Genomic DNA, 10,452 nt, shown 5'->3' on the forward strand with positions numbered 1-10,452 from the left:
CCCCACCCCCCACCGTCCCTCCCCTATTTCCCCCCAACTGACCCCAATGTGTAGTGCTCCCCTCCCTGTGTCCATGTGTTCTCATTGTTCAACACCCACCTGTGAGAACATGTGGTGTTTGATCTTCTGCTCTTGTGTCAGTTTGCTGAGAATGATGGTTTCCAGGTTCATCCATGTCCCTACAAAGGACCCAAACTCATCATTTTTGATGGCTGCATAATATTCCGTGGTGTATATGTGCCACATTTTCCCTGTCCAGTCTATCATCGATGGGCATTTGGGTTGGTTCCAGGTCTTTGCTATTCTAAACAGTGCTGCAATGAACATTCGTGTGCATATGTCCTTATAGTAGAAAGATTTATAATCCTTTGGATATATACCCAGTAACGGGATTGCTGGGTCAAATGGAATTTCTATTTCTAGGTTCTTGAGGAATCGCCACACTGTTTTCCACAATGTTTGAACTAATTTATACTCCCACCAACAGTGTAAAAGTGTTCCTATTTCTCCACATCCTCTCCAGCATCTGTTGTCTCCAGGTTTTTTAATGATTGCCATTCTAACTGGCCTGAGATGGTATCTCAGTGTTGTTTTGATTTGCATTTCTCTGATGACCAGTGATGATGAGCGTTTTTTCATATGTTTGTTGGCCTCATGTATAGCTCTCTTTTTAAGCAAACAGCCAGTACTTTAGCTGGTAAAATGATATTTAATGCTAGTGATTTCTATGTTAATGATCACCGCATTTTCTGTAAGCTTGAGGAACTTAGAGGAGGGAAAGGGGGTTACTATAACCCCTGAAAGAAAATTTTATACTCTTAAAAGATGTTATACAATGTTCATGTTATTTCATCCATCTATTCTTTCATTAATCCTTTCATAGATTACTTCATTCATTTCTTCAATAAATATCTGTAAATCAGTCTAGTTTGTCCTGATAATCTGCATTGCTGAAGGATGACTCTATGTAGCACCAGAACAAGATATATCTGAGTTCTAATGGCAGCCCCAAAACTTCCCATTTGTGTGAAATATAAAAGTCACATAACTCCAACATTTAAATAATAGTAGTGTGTGTCATATAGCTTTGAGTACTAAGTGTGATATTTAATGTTGAACTCTTAGCACAGTGTCTGGCAAATGACAAGCACATAGTAGTGCTTACTAATTATCATCTTATCACAAAGATTCTCCAATTTACATTAAAAACACTTTCATTATAAAATTTCACTGTGCCTTAATTGGCTCTCTGGAAATAGAAAGCCTATTTCCTTAGACATAGTTGTTTATCTGGAAACAGAAGGACTTTTCCTTAGATGCAAATTATAAACATTTCTCAGATTCCTAGGTTACACTGCCCAGTTCCATTAAGGCCATCATGTAATTGTATAAATGTTATTTACCATGTTTCAGCCAAGATACAGGTCAAGGGTTTTCAGAGCCCTAGGTAAAAGGTTGCGAGAAACAGTGGTGGGGAGAATAGTCTATGGGAAGAATTGTAGCTATGTAGCTACCTAAGAAGGGGAATGAAATCATTACAAATTAAAATCTAAGTTTGAATACATTGATTTATTTTATATTAATAATTCATTGAAGAAGCAAAAGTAGAACTACAACAAAAGCTAAAATGCAGGTTGAGTGGAAAATGGAAAGTTGGTCCACATGGAAGACACTGGGTTCTGGGAATAAGGCCTGGGAAAAAAGGATGGGAAATGTTGGGCTGGAAAAGAAACCAATGAGAAGACAAGACATCCTGCCCTTTTCTGAGGTCACATAGGAGAGAAATCCTACATCTCATTGCACTTTTTCAACACATTTGTACTTTGATGTTTTACCCCTGCTTTTGTGGCTGGACAGCTATGCCATAATTAGGTCAAGGAAGACTGTGTATGTCCCGCTAAGACATTTGGACTGGATCCTGAAGTTCATGAAGAGTCAGTAAAGGAATATAACTCAGGGAGTCAACAATAAATTATTAGTCTAAATTATTGCAGACTACTTTCAATGCAGACTTCATGTCACATCCTGCTTTCACACAACTTGACAAAATACTGTAACTCGAAGCTTTCACCTGGAATCATTTAGTATTTTTCACTTGTAATGAAGCAGTCACAAAAAAATAAACATCAAATATATTAACATAAAAATCTTTTGGGTGATGTTATAAAACGAAGTATTTATTAACAGCATAGCTATATTATTTTAACCAGCTGGGAGGCACCATTCATTAATTCTCTTTGCCATTTTTAGAGGTCACCAGATATAGAGGTACATGGCAGCGTTTCTAGTGGGCTAAACACTTTAATATATAATATAAAAGCTTTTTATAGTGAAATGTAGGTTTAGCTGGAGTGTCCACTCAGCACTAAGATATGCAAGGTTTTCTTTTTTCTGTATTAAATCAAATTTGTTGACATGTTGCTACATAAAGTGTTTAAAGCCTGATGTCTTCCTAGATGTGTTATAAACTCTGTAGGGGATCCTGAACCTCACAGAGCACTACCTGTCATGGTGCTCTATTTGTAAAGTCAATGTTCAATGACTTCATCTCCCTGGAAGGAGTTGGCACTATAGAAATTACACTACTTTGCTTGACCAGCTAGAGGACAATGGAAATATGTTTACAGGCTCTAAAATGCAATAATCGATCGTTTAAACATTTTCTTTTCCCATACATCAGGAGACTATAAAAGTTAGAAATGAGGCAAGAATAGTTATTCCATCCACAGTGCTATCTGGAAACTAATAGATGTTCTTCCCTCAGGAAATAAAAGAGGCTAAAATTTCTGAATATTTGAAATTTAAAAAGATCAGAATTGTGTCATACTCTAAGATATATTTAAGTTTATATGTTTCCCAAACATTCCAGTCTTCTAGAAAAAAATTATGCTTAACATAATTAAAATATTTTCTGATTCTTTACAGCCATAATCAATGGCATCAAATATTGCCCATACCGGTTTGCTCTTCCTGTTGTAATGCATTATTACAAACCTGGTGGCTTAAGCAATACAAAAGTATTAGCTTAAAGTTCTATGTATTAGAAATCTGATGGATTTCACTAGGCTAAAGTCAAAATATCGGCAGGACCACCTTCCTTTATTGAAAATCTAGAAAAGATTCTGTTTCCCTGACATTTTCAACTTCTAGGAGCCCTCTTCACTCCCTGGCTCATGGTCCTCGTGCTCTATCCTGAAAGCCAGCAGTGTAGCGTCTTCAAATATCGCTCTCTCTCAGCCCTGCTTCTCTCATATCTCTTTCCCCAACTGACCCTTTTACCTCTTGCTGATAAGGACCCTGAGGGTATAGTGGGCCTTCTTGGATAATGCAGGATAATCTCCTATCTTAGCCTCTTTAACTGTATCTGTTCTCATCACTTGATTTAATTTCTCCTTCAATGATCAGCTGTCGCATGCACAAAGTTTCCCCCAACTAGGGTTCTTTCTGTTTCTATGAAGAATGAGCAAGTAGTTAAATCTGATAGATGTAGGGAGAGAGAGAGAAAAAAGAGGAGAGAGATTCAAGCAGGATTCTGGGCAAAATCTGAGGTAACCTGTGAGGTGAGTGAGTGATATCCATGTTGCTCATTTAAGGGACTGTTTTGCTTGCCTCTGATTTTGAGATGTGTTCAGAACAGTTTATTCTGCTGTTCTAACCCTACTCAACTATTCATAACCTTTGAATTTCTTCCTCATTCTTTGTTCTGTTTCTATATTCATGCTGTCCCCCTGCTCCATGGAATGCCATACCCTCATTTTCCTCCTTTCCAGAATCCTTTTCAAACATATATTCTTAATGAATACATTCTCACCTTTTCCCTCCAAACTAATAACCCCTTCCTTTACGCTCCAATGAAATTGTGTTTATGTGAAAACACTGCCGGCTCCATCAGAATTAGTTGTTTGTGTTTATGTATTTCCCTGTTAAACTGTGAGTTCCTCAAGTTTTGCATCACAGTCCCTTGTATAGAGTATATTGCTTGGGAAATAAACACATAGTTTGTTTACTAGTCAATATGGAGCATCAAGAGGCTGTGCTGGCCAGATGTAATGAACACTCCTGGCTCTGGGCTCTGGCTGTCACAACTCTGTTGCTTTTCACTTGTGAAAAGTCTGCAGGAAATATCTAATATAGAGGAATAAATAAAGGTAGAATAATGATTGGGTATTATCATTTTAGTGATTATTTTCCTTATCACCTATAAAGGAAACCTCAACAATATTAACAGCCACCATTTAGTGATGGCTGTATGATCCACATTTTAGTGTACTCTGTATGAAACCACTTAATCAGTGCTAAACTTGCTTTATCTTATTTACAAGTCCCAATAGCTCTATGAATTAGGTATTCTTTTTATCTACATTTGATTGTGAGGAAACCAACATGGAAAAGTTATTTTGCCGAAGATCATTATGCTATTATCAAATGTCAGAACTGAGATCTGAACCCCTACGTAACTGATCTCCTTAGCCTCTATGATGTACACTTCCAAGTTCACTGCTTTTGCTATCAATGTGGTTTATAAAACCTTGTCCCATTCCTGATCTTATAGGGACAGAGTAATATAATGGTTCATGTTTTAACCTTTCTCTCTGACTTCAACCCATGAAGTCAGAGAGAAGGGTTAAAATATCGAACACCTTTACTTAGAATCTGAACTCTTTGCAAAAGTTACTTACCTTCCCCGACCCTTGAAATCAGACAGAAGGGTTAAAATATTGGACTCTTTTACTTAGAATCTGAACTCTTTGCGAAAGTTACTTACTTCCCTGAAGCCCAGCTTCATTATTTTCAAGAACAAGAATTTTTAAAAAATAATTGGAGTAATATTTCCTAACTCAAAAGGTTATTGTGACAAATAAATGAGAAGATACACATAAAATATTTATCAAACTACCATACTATATTCCTCCTAGTGTTGCTGTGAGGAGTAACTTAGGTAATATATCTAGGAAATAGAAGGAATTTACAATGACAGTAGAAATTAAACAGTATTATGTATACTAAATATGGTATAATAACACATAATATATGATATTAAACAATACACAAAAACGTGATCTTTCTCATTGGGGAAAAAACTATTTACTTAAACATTCTTTATTTGAGAAGGAAGATTTCACTTGGTTTATTCATTGCAAAATTCAAAACAGCATGACCTAAAAGAATAGCATTTTGTTTTATTTGAAAATTAACATCATTGTTTTTGCCTTAAGGGGAACATGAACATAAGACACAAATTCCACCCAAGTCCCTTTATACACAAGACCCTCAAATCATCCCAAGTTAAAGAAATCACATATGTGATAGGAAGGCAGGACCCTCATCATAAAGCAGCATACATACTTGGAGAAGAGGTGAAAACAGTTGACACAGCATATCTAAGACATTTGCTATCAAGAATAACTTGGATGCGGAATTCACATAGCAAACTCCAAGGTATGGATCACCTCAAAATATTCTAGAGAATCAACCTTCTTTTATTTACTCTAAGCTTTCTTTATAACACAGTGTGATGAGACAGCTAATTAAAATGTATAAACTTACAAAATATATAAAAGATAGATCAAGAGAAAGGAATAATAAGGATAGCAAAGAAAATGTAGCTAGGGCTAAGGTTAGCAATAAGAAAATAAGATGGTATACCATAAAGTTATATGCAGTTGCTAAAGATAAGTTATAATTTTTTCTTTGAACATTTCATTATTCTTAGTTAAGAGAAAAAAATAAGATTTACATGATCAAAAAATAAAATCATATAAAGCAGTTGCTCAGGTGAACCATAACTCCTCCTGGCACTGAATGTCTGGAGAAACCTGTGTGGATCCACTTAATCTACTTGATCACTGTATATTGTTGTGGATACAATTATTTACAGTATCCATACAGTAAATGTCTTGGTGAAGTTCATATTACTGCTTTGGATGCCCAATTTCAAAGCATTACAAGTGCATGACATCAGAGCATGGTTCAATAAAAGCAATTTGATAGATCCTAAATAAGTGTATTCAACTTCTTCACCCTCTGATGGCTTGCTTGATTCAGGGATGGCTCAAGAATAGATAGAGTACATTAAAACTCCAAATTGGACTTTGCTGGATCCCATAGTTCTTTTGAAGATAACAGAGCAGGAAGTCGGCTAGGTGCTTGGATCCCTACCCCTGTTTTAAAAAGAATAATTCTGCTTTTGTTTGTGTTAATACTGTGGTCCCACATAATATTTAATTTGAAAACAGAATATGGTTTTCTTCTTTTCTTGAAAAAATGGTAAATAACTAGTTTAGAGGAATTTATGAATTTTCAGGTATTCCTCCAGTAGTGAATAGCATTTGTTACAACTCAGATTTTTAAAACTGTTTATTGCTATCTTTTGTTTTCTTAAGCTTTCTTTTACATTAAAATAATTTATTTTTATATTCTTAATTTTGATACTATTTTAATTCAAAATCAAATTCAATTGAAAAATTATTTCAATAATTCTATTTCTAAAATGTGGTTACTGCAATGATTCAGATGTCATAGACAATTCAGTAATCTCTTGCCACTTCATTTTATCAACTTAATGAAACTCCTTTGTTATGGTACATAAACTTACGTATGTTTCATTTTGCTTATAAAAACTTGAAAAATATATATGTATTTGCATGTATTTGTATATATATAAATATATGGAGACATACAGACACCGACTCACTATGCACACACTCACAAAAACACAACTCTTAACATACTCTTTCTGGTTAACATAAGAATCATTTTGAATACATATGTTTAGTTGTATGCAAATATATACATAATCATATATTCTTTTTTATAGTTGCATAGTAATTCAAATGATAGAAGTAATATGCTTTTTTTCAAACATAATGTTGATATGCACTGAGGATATTTCCAGGATATATGATTTTCTTTGGTATTATAAAACCATGCAGCTATAAACATTTATTTTTTACCCACTGAATTCTCATTTCTAAGGGTGGAATTATCAGACCAAAATGGCATGAACATTTATTTTAATAAATAACTCTTGAATATTTTCTAACAATACTGCTTTCAATGCATGGTACTCATAAGAGGTAAAGAAAGAGGAAAGAAACATGAAACGTGGCTGTGAGTTAAAGACAGATTTACTTTAAATAAAACCCAAGAGACACTTTTGGCCAATTTCAATCAGGAGCACTTTTTCTTACAGTCTAAGAGTATGTACTGGTTTTAGGGTGAGGAGGCTTTTACAAGCTTGGAATGTTTATGTGTATGGAAAACTTTATGGGGTTTTGGAATCTCTTGAGCAGAGGGGATGTTATCTTGTGGCAGACATCTTTCCAACCCAGAAGGGGATTATCTGGGGTCTAGCATCTTCTGGGTCCAGAGGGGGGTTATCTTAGGACTACCATGTCTCTGGTCAGAGAAGAGTTTGGAATGTTTCTGTGAGGAGATGTTACTTGTGATTTCTCGTCATGCTGACCTTAGCAATTAGGCTGATGCCCTTGGATTTAGGTGGTTTTTTATTAAGGTGAACTTTAGAATGAGGGGCTTGTCCAAGATGGCGATGCTCCTTCTCTGTCAGTCCTAACAGCAGTGTACAAATGTCTTGATTTTCTCGTCACCCACCTCCATCAATAAATATCATCTGTCTCATTTTAAATTTTTTTCATAGTCAAATCATTTTAATTTTTATGTTGTTTACTCCTAGTAAAGAGGTACATATTCCATGTTTTCTTTTCTTAAGTGTAACACAATAATAAAATACATAATGCAGAAACTACCAGAAATACAAGAAGAATCACACATTAATTACTGTGGAAGACTTTAATACATCTTTAAAATGTTATCAGATTAACTAGATTTTAAAGGATTTGTATTATGAATAACCATCTGTATGTGTGTCTGCATACTTTGTACCTTACAGATAGACCATACCTTCTCATATGCTAATGTAACCTTTACAGAAACCATCACCATTTGATAACAGGTGAACAATAGAATGCTTGTATTTAAATTTTCTGCTAAGAATGTCAAAAGCAGATATTGCACTCTGCATATTCTTTATCTTATATCACCACAGAGATCAACGCACAAGAGCCAGTCTAGTTTCTTCTGAGAAGGATATGCTGAGGATATGGCCTTAGTTATAAAATAGTATAGTAATAGTCTATTTGTTTTCTAACTCTGTGTAAGAAATTAACAGAACTTTAGCAGCTTAAAACAATAAACATTGAAATAAATGTCTTACAGTTCTGCCGGTAAGAAATATAGGCCCAATTCAGACTGGTTCTTTGCTTTGGGTCTCACAAGGCCAAATTCAAGGATTTTCTTTTATGACTATGAAAGAGAAAATTCATACTAAGTGATATTGTATATAACCAAGTATAAAAATGACTTAGTTTTTTACTAATTAGGTAGAGTTAGCCAAGGCCTAAGATTAAATGTGACTTCTCTTGCTTGCATGTGTATTATACATATGCGCTTCTCTCAAGAATTCTTATTCTCCTACTTGAATCATGTTCATTTGCTCTAGAGAATTTGGAATAGTACTCACCTAACATGATGGGAAAGAAAAAATGAAAACCAAGAAAAGGGATTCTTGTTTTAATTTTTTACCAAACTCAGAATATGGAAAGTTCCAGAAGGTACCTCTCTTTCTTCCTCTCTCTGTCTCTTTTTTCTTCTCTCTCTCTCACATACATATATAAACACACACACATACTCACACACACACACATATATATGCACACACACACACAGTGCTCACCTTTCTTGCTCCATCTTATTAAAAGGGTCTAAAAAACCATTTGAAACCTCCAAACTGTTCATTATAATGGTTGTGCTATCCTTACATTCCCACCAACAGTGTATGAGGGTTTCTCCATATCCTTACTAGCATTTTTTATTTATTGCCTGTTTGGATATAAGCCATCTTAGTGAGGGTGAGATTATATCTCATTGTATTTTTGATTTGCATTTCTGTGATAATCAGTGATGTTGAATACATTTCCATATGACCATTTGCCATTTGTGTGTCCTTTTTTGAAAAAAATGTCTACTCAAATCTTTTGCCCATTTTTTGATCAGATTATTTGTTTTTTTCCCTATAGAATCCTTGTAGCTCCTTATATACTCTGGTCACTAATCCCTTGTTAGATGGGTAGTTTGCAAATATTTTCTCCCATTCTGTTGGTTGTCTTTTCACTTTGTTGATTGTATCCATTGCTGTGCAGAAGTTTGTTTTAACTTGATGTGATCTCATTTGTTATTTTTTCTTTGGTTGCCTGTGCTTGCTTACTAAAAAAATGGTCACTCAAAAAATGGTTGCCCAGACCAACGTCTCGGGGCATCTCCCCAATGATTTTTTGTAGCACTTTCATAGTTTGAGTTCTTTATTCCACTGTGATTAGATTTTTCTATGAGGTAGGAGATATGAATCAAGTTTTATTTTTCTGTATATGGATAGATATCCAGTTTTCCCAGCACCATTTATTGAAGAGATTGTCTTTTTCCCAGTGTGTGTTCTTGGCAACTTTGTCAAAAGTGAGTTTACTGTAGTGTGTGTATTTGCTTCTGGGCTCTCTATTCTATTTCATTGGTTATCTGTTCTCTGTTATATCCCCTGGAATAAACTTTCTACATCCATCTCTTTCTCCATCAACTCTTTAAGGCCAATAATTCTTAGATTTGCCTTTTTGAGGCTCTTTTCTAGATTCTGTAGGCATGCTCTCTTGTCTTTCCCTTCAGAGTGGCAAGGTCCTGAGGCCCCGGAGGGGTCCAGAAACGCTGTCCGGGAATCAGGAGCTCTTCCCTCAACTAAATATTTCCTTTATGATCCAAAGTTCTTTAACACCAATTTTCCTAAGTTAGAGATTTTCAGGCACCTAAGCACTCACTGTTGTAGAGGAATAGTTATATTTGTGAAGTTCAATATTATTTAATGGGAAAAAGTATTCAATTATCAATGACATATTTGTAAAATTTGTATAAGTGGAGCAATGTGAATCACACATTTAGAGGACAAGAAAAGTGCTTTTGATCTCTTGTTCAGAGATGTCTGTGTCTTAAACTACCTCAGAATATCATGATGAAAAGTTAACTGTATATGAAACAGGTTATTGACAATAAAATTTTTATCCAAGGACAGAGATTTGGGTTAGAAAATCATGTTTTAGATTTTTATTCTCTTTGCTCAATTTTGGAATTAAAAAGCTGCATCTCTTGCCTTAATTCCCCATCTTTAAAACGTTGCTACTTCTGACTCTCATTCTACTGAGATTATTGTTAGTGGACAGCAGGAATGACATGAGACAAATAAAAACATTTACAATCCTTGAGATGTTGCTATAAGGAATTGATACTTAATTCAGAAGGCAGCTTGGACACATTTCTTGCTTTTGATATTTTATTAGGTAGGGAAAAATGCTATGCCTCTGTGACAGAGAGACCCAATTTTAAAGACCAGTT

The sequence above is a fragment of the Sapajus apella genome, unplaced genomic scaffold (assembly GCF_009761245.1).
Source record: "Sapajus apella isolate SASKATOON/1434 unplaced genomic scaffold, GSC_monkey_1.0 scaffold93, whole genome shotgun sequence".
NCBI lineage: Eukaryota > Metazoa > Chordata > Mammalia > Primates > Cebidae > Sapajus > Sapajus apella.